At 35.7% G+C, this 10393-nt stretch overlaps 1 pseudogene; it reads left to right on the forward strand.

Annotated features, from left to right (window-relative positions):
- Positions 1-3176: 3176 nt before the first annotated feature.
- Positions 3177-6726, forward strand: LOC137757398 (Y-box-binding protein 1 pseudogene; annotated as a pseudogene).
- The last annotated feature ends 3667 nt before the right edge of the window (positions 6727-10393 follow it).

Raw genomic sequence — 10393 nt, forward strand, 5'->3', positions numbered from 1 at the left:
GAGAAATACATGTTCAATATCCACATTATGTTTAAAAAAGACTACTGATTACTCAGTTTTCTCATTTCCAGGAAGATAGAATTATATTATCTGATTTCTAAAGTTTTTTGCAATTCTAAAATACTATGATGATTATAGTTTGACAGATATATGTTTCATTTACTATTCAATGTATTATATCATTATTTCTATAAGTCATCCAACCTTTCAGTTAATTCAGTTCACAGAAAGAAATGTGTGGAAAAGAGACACAGTTGACTGGATTTTTCAATTTTCACTTTTCAACAGGTTGTATTTATATCATGGTGACACAGTAAAAAGAAAGGTAAGTAAAAATAATTATGTTAGGTGAAATAGAACTGGTTATAGAAATTATATATATTACATATAATACAGAAATTATAATATATTATATAATACAATATAGAAATTATAATATATAATACAGAATATAAATTATAATATATAATACAGAAATTATACATTATATATAATATATAATGCATTATTTATATATACTTATTATATATAATATATATAACTCAGTCTTTTTTCTAACTTTGATAATATTATTAATGTAAAAGTAATATGTGCTAAGGGAAGAAAAATTTGAAAATACAGATAAGCAAAGGTAACAGAGTAAATGAAATAGGAAAAATCTATTTTAATTCCAACATCCAGGGATAATCATTATTGTTTTATGGTGTATTTTCTCCAATCCTTCTCTCTCTTTTATTCCCCACCCCTGGCATACTATGCATGCAATTTTGTATCCTGGTCAATTTTCTCAATATTATATTATGATGTTTTTCATGCCAATAAAATTAGATGTTATCCTTATATCTCTTCCATTAATAGTCTTTTGATTTGATGTACCAATAAATAACATCTTCTATTTTTGATATTTTAGTTTGTCCCAATTTTTTCAAGTGAACCAGCTGTAATGTATATTTTGAGAGAGCTGAAAAAATTATTCTGACATGTATCTCCTGGCTTTAAACCACTGCTTTAGTCCATATAGTATCTATTGAAGTAAAAAACATATAGATGTAGTTATAGAAATTATATATGTGTTTCCTAAATCACTATTTATCCTAAGATACTTGACTGAATAGTAACTCTTTTTCATTCCAGTTTGATATGCTCTATTTATCATATACTAAATAACTAACTTCTCTTTGTCCTTCTATAATTGCTGTTTTGTTCAATTAATCTGTATGCTCATACTTGCAGTAGTATCACACAATTTTTATTATAGCTTTATGCCAACTGATTTTACATTGTGTAGGCAATTGCTATAATTGTTAGTGTACACATTGCAGCAGGAAAAATCAACCATGATAAACAGTTCATACATATGATATGTGAGAGTTAAGATTGGTAATGTCCTGACAGACACACTGATAGCTAGCAAATCCCTTTACTTTAATTCATTTTGATGTGACATTTTTACTGATGGTCTTTGTACTGTTGTGTTACTTGGGCTGCTGCTCTCAATTAAGAATGACAAGCAAGAAGAGTCTCCCTAGATGTAGAAATGCAGTTCTCTGGAGATAACTCTGATGGTGAATTTAAACCCAGTGAGTCAAGAACATGGTTTTTTACTCACTAGTCAATCCAAGGGTAATTTGAGAAAGTAGAACTCTTTAAATATTTCCCTATGAGTATCTTTCCTGGTTTTGGAATATAATAAATGTTAAGAATAATGTTTAGTTTGGTTCCAAAGTATGGCATTCAAAGACACTCAGAAGTATTGAACAAAAGGCATTATTTTTAACCTTGTCATTCTATCAGTAATAATAGAGCACAGGAAGATGAATAATAAAAACAGAGAAATAATATGATGAAAGAAAAAGATATAATGATTAAATAATTGAATTTCTTGTTTGTTTGTTTCTTGAATGTGACCAAAAAAAAGCACAAGACTTAATAAGATGTGATCTTAACATCTTCATCCATAAGGACAAATCTGAACTATAATGTGACCTCAATTTTTTCACTAAAAAAATCAGGTCCTGAGCCTAATTACAGCTTATATATTTGACTTTAAAATGCACTTTTTGTCCCTTGGGCTCCAGCAAAAATGTGTTCAATGACAAAAGAGAGAGCCAAAGAAAGAATAATGAGGAAAAAAAATCAGAGAAGTTATATTTGTCCTTGAAAAATTGGAGAAATGTAGGTAATGAGCTAGCTTTTACTGGACTAGGTGATAGTGTATACACTTTTACATTGCTTTTCTTAAATATAAAATGGTCTGTCATAAACTATTTTAGGTTTGAGACCCTACCTCTAATGTTCCACTTCAGGTTGAAAGATTTCTCAGTTCTTACTGCTTATTGGGGATTCAATAATAGGACAAATTTATTCAAAAAGAGTAAATTGATCAACGGTATCATTAGACAAAATGTACAATGGATAGAATTTAGACCAATTATACAAATTATGGGCTTGCTTTTTTGAAAAAACAAAAACATTAAAACTATAATAAATTAAGGTAACTAACCATGTATGAGCTCATAAAGTCATACGTTAATATTTCTCATTATACATAGCACAATTCAAAAAAATATTATTTTTGTAAGATTGGCTTTGGACCCCTGTCTGAGGAACTTCAGTTGTTAAGTACCTCATTTTTGTTATAAGCCACTTGTTTCGTGTCACTCTCAGCCTACCAATAGTGACACTATTGGCTAGGAATTTCTAATGTACTCACCTAGGCCCACAGATATTTTCCCAACCAAAGCCAGTGCTGTGGCTGGACAGGCCCTTGTGGTTCTTATTATGATTGCAAGATGCACATCAGCAAAAATCCATCAAGGAACTTTGGGGGAAAAAAATGATCTATTACTCACAGGTCCTGGAGGGTACGTGGCACACCCAAGGGCTACACAGCAAAGTCATGAGCAGAGAAAGAGAGAGAGAGAGAGAGCGCCAACCTGGGGCTCTGTCCTTATCAGGGTCCAAAAGGGGGGTGCCTAAGGCCTCACAGGTTCACTCTTTATTGGAGAATTTAAAGCATAAGAGTGGGAATTAGAGCACGGGAAGGAAAAAGCAAGGTCACTCTCAGTAAACCTAGGTTACTCAGGGTTTTCTAAAAGGGAAACCTCATGTGTGGGGCAGCCTGGTTTTTTACTTAGCTGAGCTGTGTCATACAGCTGGCAATATGTTTATTCGAGATGGATGTCTTTGAAATGGATGCCTCGGCAATCAAAAGCTTAATATCGGACACTTACGTTACCATCAAAAAGCTTAATGTCAGGCAGTTACACTACAGCAGTTATGCCGATGAGGCAAGTCACCTTTGCAAAATAGGCATTAACGACAAAGCAAAAGAAGGACATTGGTATTTTCAGGACACCTATTATTCTCCACTCTATTCCAGAATGCCCATTACCACTGGAATTCTCTCTAAATCCGACTTTGATCATGTTCTCCACTGCTAGCTCTCTTCTGTTGGCTCTTAATTGCCTAGAGAGTAAAATTCAAACTCATCCTGATAGCATGCAATGTATACACCAATATCATGAAATATTTTTGATTACCTAATAGCCCTTTTATTTTGATGCATTTTCTAGCTGTTCCGTTTGTCCCAAATGTCCTTCTTCCTCTTTAGCCTTGATCGAATTCAAATTAGGGGCAGATAACATTTCTATTCATATGGCAAGGTTTATTCAACTCTTGATGCAGAATAAAACCCTTTGCTTGGGCTTCCCTGGTGGCGCAGTGGTTGAGAATCTGCCTGCTAATGCAGGGGACACGGGTTCGAGCCCTGGTCTGGGAAGATCCCACATGCCGCGGAGCAACTAGGCCCGTGAGCCACAACTACTGAGCCTGCACGTCTGGAGCCTGTGCTCCGCAACAAGAGAGGCCCGCGCACCGCGATGAAGAGTGGCCCCCGCTTGCCACAACTAGAGAAAGCCCTCGCACAGAAACAAAAACCCAACACAGCCAAAAATAAATAAGTAAGTAAATTAAAAAAAAATACATTAACTCATAAAAAGTCATTCCAGAACAACAACAACAAACCCTTTGCTTATGCTATCGTAGTATTTTTTTTACTTCTATGTTGAGTTCATCATAACCTAAACTCATTATAATTTGTCATAACTATGCCTGCCCTCACCACTAGATTGTGAGCACATTGGGAAATGGACCATATTGCATTCATCTTTGTAACTCTGTAAACAAACGTAGATTTGTGTACATAGAAGGACATTATGTTTATTAAGTAAACAGTAAAGTTTATAGTGCAATCAGTTCTTATAATATGACAGATTATGGTGTGGGATAAAATAAGACAATCTTTTACTTAATCCAAGTGTCTTTATTACAAAAGAAGCCTTGGTTGCCAAAGACCAAGGATTACAATTTCTAATATAAAATTGTAAGCATAAAGCATGTTACACAACATTCTTATAACACCAGGACATAGCACAGTGTTCAGAAGATAGTACAGGCATACCTTGTTTTAATGCACTTTGCTTTATCACTCTTCATAGACTGTGTTTTTTACATAATGAAGGTTTGTGGCAACCCTGCATCAAGCAAGTCTGTCGGCACCATTTTTCCAACGGCATTATTATTTTTTTATTGAAGTATAGTTGATTTACAATGTTGTGTTAGTTTCAAGTGTATAGCAAAGTGATTCAGTTATACATATACCTATATCTAATCTTTTTCAGATTCTTTTCCCTTATAGATTATTAAAGAATATTGAGCAGAGTTCCCTGTGCTATACAGTAGGTCTTTGTTGGTTATCTATTTTATATATAGTAGTGTGTATATTTTAATCCCAAACTCCTAATTTATCCCTCCCCCTAGCATTATTTTTTAATTAAGGTATGTACATTGTTTTTTTACACATAATGCTATTACATACTTAATAGACTATAGTATAGTGTAAGCATAACTTTTATATGCATTGGGAGCCAAAAATTTGTTTGACTCACTTTATTGCAATATTTGCTTTATTGTAGTGATCTGGAACCAAACTCATAGTATCTCAGAGGCATGCCTGTAGATGGCCAATGAATAATTGTTGGTAATTGATATGTGCCCTAGCATAAGTTGATGCAAGGGTAAAAATGAACTTTAAAAAACAATAAAAGCACATGTACTTGCTGAATTGAATAATTCACCTAAGAAAATGTAATTGGATTAGTTATGTTTGTTAAAAGTAGTTATTTCCTCAAACATTATAATATTGAGACTATATCAACATGATGTGGGATATAAAAATCATCCTAGGTATTTCTTCTGAAAAGGGATTTAATACAAGGTATTATTAAGTGCTTAAAACCATTGCAAGGCTTGGACATCAGTTGTGGAGCACCAGCAGCTTTCAGATTCACTACAGCAATTTTGGTAAAAGTGTAGGAAACAAGTGAAAATGTCACACTTTCCCTGCAGCTCTAACATATGTGACTTACAGGGAGGGAAGGACTCTGGCTGACTGTGACAATTAGTCACGTCTGGTGAACCCAATATCAACACTTGTTGCCTCCTGTAATAAGGACAAACGACGTCTTTTACTCTTCTGCTTTCTAAGTCTCTTTCTGGTGCATCTCATTGGCAGAATCGAAATTATATCTAGAACCTTACTGGCAAAGATGTGAAAATGGTTCATTAGGGCAAATCGCGAGTCCTTGCATGACAATGCAGTGACAACTGTTTCACTTAAATTTGAAGAGCAGGACCCCAGCGAGGCCCTGAGCAGCCCCACCGCCGCAGCTGGCCTTGTTACCATCCCAGCCCGGGAGGAGCCGCAGCTGCCAGCCGCTGGCCCCAGTCACCATCACCGCAGCCACGAGCAGCGAGACCCAGCAGCCGCCCGCCGCCCCCGCCCTCAGCGCTGCAGACACCGAGCTGGGTCGGACGGGCAGCGGTGCAGTGAGCGGCGGCCCAGGCGGCCTCACGTTGGCGGTGCCTGCAAGCGGCGACAGGAAGGTCATCGCAACGAAGGTTTGGGGAACAGTAAAATGGTTCAATGTAAGAAACGGATATGGTTTCATCAAGAGGGATGACACCGAGGAAGATGTATTTGTACACCAGACTGCCATAAAGAAGAAGAACCCCAGGAAGTAACTTCACAGCGTAGGAGACAGAGAGACTGTGGCGTTCGATGTTGTTGAAGGAGAAAAGGATGCGGAGACAGCAAATGGTACGGGCCCTCGTGGAGTTCCAGCGCAAGGCGGTACATGTGCACCAGACGGTAACCATTATAGACGCTCTTCACATCGCAGGGGTCTTCCACGCAACCACCAGCAGAATTACCAGAATAGTGAGAGTGGGGAAAAGGATGAGGGATCGGAGAGTGCTCCTGAAGGCCAGGCCCTACCGCAGGCGAAGGTTCCCACCTTCCTTACTACACGCGGAGACCCTGTGGGCGACGACCACTGTATTCCAACCCTCCTGTGGCAACCAGGGTGCAGGGGAACAAGGTAGACCAGTGAGACAGAATATGTATCAGGGTTATAGACCATGATACCACAGGGGCCCTCCTGGCCAAAGACAGCCCGGAGAGGACGGCAATGAAGAAGATAAGAAAAATCAAGGAGATGAGACCCAAGGTCAGCAGCCGCCTCAACGTCGGTACCGCCGCAACTTCAATTACGGACGCAGACGCCCAGAAAACCCTAAACCACGAGATGGCAAAGAGACAAAAGCAGCCTATTCACCAGCTGAGAATTCTTCTGCTAGGAGGCTGAGCAGGGCGGGGCTGAGTAAATGCTCACTTATCATCTCTACCATCATCCGGTTTAGTCATCCAACAAGAAGAAATGAATATGATTAAGAAATGAACAAAAGATTGGAGCCGAAGACCTTACGTGCTTGCTTTTTGCCTGTTGACCACATAATCAGAACTATCTGCGTTATCTATGCAGCATGGGGTTTTTATTATTTTTACCTAAAGAGGTCTCTTTTTGGTAATGAAAAACATTTTTTTTTAAAGCCTTGTTTTTCTCAATACACTTTTAAAGGTTTTTAAATTGTTTAATATCTGGTCAAGTTTGAGATTTTTAAGAACCTCATTTTTAATTTGTAATAAAAGTTTACAGCTTGATTTTTTTTCAAAAATGTCAAACTGCAAGCACCTATTAACAAAGGTCTTAAAAATTAAATTAAAAAAATTAAAAAAAAAAAACAGCACGATGCAAAAGAAGTCTTAATAATGAAAACATAATTATGGAAGTTTAAGGTAATTAGGAGATAATATCAAGAAGTTAAAAATAAATACCATTTTCAACCTAGCACACACATACACGAATGTGTGTGTGTGTGTATCCTTCACACAAGAAATGGAGATATAAGAGCAATGACCTAAGGTTTTAGCAGCACTGTATCTTTTGTTTAAGGAGAGATCCATGAGTGGATATGAAGATTAGAAATAGTCTAGTGCTCAAGGTTTTACTGTCTAGTGGGAAAGTCAAATCCTATTTAAATTGATAAATCTAGAAAATAATGAACATTCAACAAATCCAACTCTAACAGTAAAAGCATATACAGTAAGATCAATAGAATAAGAATAATATGAACATTTTAATCTGGAAAGACCATATTTTTGTTATTTTAAAATTTCTCTTAATATTTAAATACAATATCCATATACAATATACAATGTACAATATTTTATTGATGCATAAATCATAAGCGTACAGTTAGATGAATTTTCTCAAAGTGAATATATGGATAACCGTCATTCAGGCCAAGAAATATAATATTTTCAGCAGCACTGAAGCACAGTCACCCAAGAATGACCACTATCTTGACTTTAAGCGTCACGAAGTAGTTCTCCTTGGTTTTAAACTTTATATACATTTATATACATACAGTAGAATGAATACATAAGCTTTAGTATATTCAAAGAATGGAAACTGCCCAGCAATGAGAATGAACACACTAGGAAAGAAAGGGAAGTCCTGGGCTATTGAGTTTACATATAGTCAACTATATTAGCTATTGCCAAATGCTTTTCCAAAGTGAATCTAACAGTTTATTCTCCTACCAGGAGTATGTAGGAAATCAGCTTGTTTTACATCCTAACCAAAACTTGGTACTATCTGCTTTTAAAATTTTAACCATTATTATGAGCATTTAATAGTTTCTCAATCTGATTTTAGTTAACATTCCTCTGATGAATAATTGATGCTGACTACATGTTAATATGTTTATTGGAGATTTGGAATCATCTATATGGAAGAACCTGTTCAAGTCAGATTATCAGTCTTTTATTAAATTGATTTGAAGAACTTCGTTATATATTTTGGAAGGAAATCCTTTATTGGATATATGTATTGCTTCTTTTTACCAGAGCAAACATTGACCTACTGTGCAATTCTCCATCATACCTGCTCTATCATTTTCTTCCCATATGTGCTGCCAAATCTGAATTTCATGTCATCATCACATAGCTATTAAATAAATCCATACCCTCCCAATTTCCAGGGCTTTATTTTTTACTTCTCTGTTTATAGCATTACAATTTTAGTTCTAATAAAATCTCATTTTCATCATTGCATTTTCCAGCTTAAGAATTAATAAGAGTTGTGCTGTCAGAAGGGCAAGAAATTTTATTGCCAGAAAATCCTGTGAGAGGGGAAAAAAGGTAGGACAGGAAGCTGGAGAAGAGGGAAAGAGCTGTTATTCTACACTGCAAGTCTGGGCTCTGTGAAGGAAAGAATTAGCGAGGAAGAGTCTCAGACTGCAGCACAGTTTTAGGAAAATTTACATCAGGCTAATATGGTATCCTGGGACCAAAGTTGCCCTGTGAGATTAGTCCTATATCTCGTAGGAATGGATCTGCCTTAGTATCACTGTGACTTTCAGTCATTTACTGGCAGCCACCTGTGGGTGCTCCTGGGGTCTTTTGTCTATTACATGAGATCTTAGAGCTGCACTTTCATGGTTGACACAAGAGCTCATTATAAATGACCTAAACAAATCAAAAATCTCCAGTACTTCACAATCTTGGCCCACTTCTTTTTTTTAAATCAAGCTTATCACTTACTACCCCCTTCCACAAAATTCTTGTTCCAGTCCTTACTGCGCCTTTCTCTTATTCCCCATCTCCTTAGCTGCCATCTTTGTCACTGTTCCTCTATTATATGTTGTACTCATTGACTATAATATTCTTGCACTACACTTCCACTTACTGAAGGTCAACTCTTTCATCAGTTGCTCAAATTCCATCTTCTCCGTTAGCTCACTGCTCCAATGACCTTTACTTTTTTTTTAATTCTCTTTAGCATTTATATTCCAAATCCTTTATAGTATTTGATTTCTTATTGTTGTGTTGGCGTGCTACTAGATGTATAATTTCCTTAACTTTATATGTTATCTGAGAGAAAAAAATCGGAGGATTATATCTTCTACAGTGTTTTCATGTTCTAGGAATGAGAGCTCCTCATATGTGTACTCCTAGCACCCTGCATGTCTCCTATAGTGGCATTTACCAAACTGCATTAGATTCATTTGATCGTTCGATCTATTATACCTATCACACATAACATGCTCAAAATATATTTATTGAACAGATTACTGAATGGTTCTAACTTTATAGTTATTTTATTATTTCATCCTCTATGTACTTTGTGTTTTAGTAACATACATTCAACTGTGATTTAATTTTTCTCAGATTTATAACTCATTTGGTGCCCAGCATTTTGGAGTGATATCACTGAACCAGAGAATGCACCTTTATTGATGAAACCTACATCTTATATCTATTTTTATTGTCATGCTTTCAGTGTAATTGATTATAGGGATATCTGATTTTTACATACCTTTTTTTAGATTATTGTCAAACTACTAACATTAGTGAACTTTATACTCTGGATTAATAAAAAGCAGGAAATGACTTAAGAAAAACTATTTCATTGGATAAATTTTGAATATTTCCCATTATTCTATAATAAGAGTATAAAATTCTATTAAATGATCTAACCTCCCTATTTACTAAAGTAAGCCTAGTCCAGAAGTTGTGCAAATTCTACCTTAAAAGATCACTAATGGATACTTCAAAAACAAACAAACAAACTCATTGAAAAAGAGATCAGATTTGTGGTTTCCAGAAGTGGGGGGAGGGGGAAATGGATGAAGGTAGTCAAAAGATACAAACTCCCAGTTATAAGATAAATAAATAGTAGGGATGTAATCTATAACGTGATGAATACAGTAAGCACTGCTGTATGCTATGTATGAAAATGCTTAAAAGAGTAAATCCGAAGAGTTCACATCAAATGGAAAAATTTGTTTTCTATTTCTTTAATTTTGTATCTATATGAGATGATGAATGTTCACTAAACATATTGTGGTCATCATTTCATAAAGTATGTTAAGTCAAATCATTGTGCTGTATACCCTAAACTTACACAGTGCTGTATGTCAACTATAT

This window comes from Eschrichtius robustus, chromosome X (genome assembly GCF_028021215.1).
Source record: "Eschrichtius robustus isolate mEscRob2 chromosome X, mEscRob2.pri, whole genome shotgun sequence".
In the NCBI taxonomy this organism is placed as follows: Eukaryota; Metazoa; Chordata; class Mammalia; order Artiodactyla; family Eschrichtiidae; genus Eschrichtius; species Eschrichtius robustus.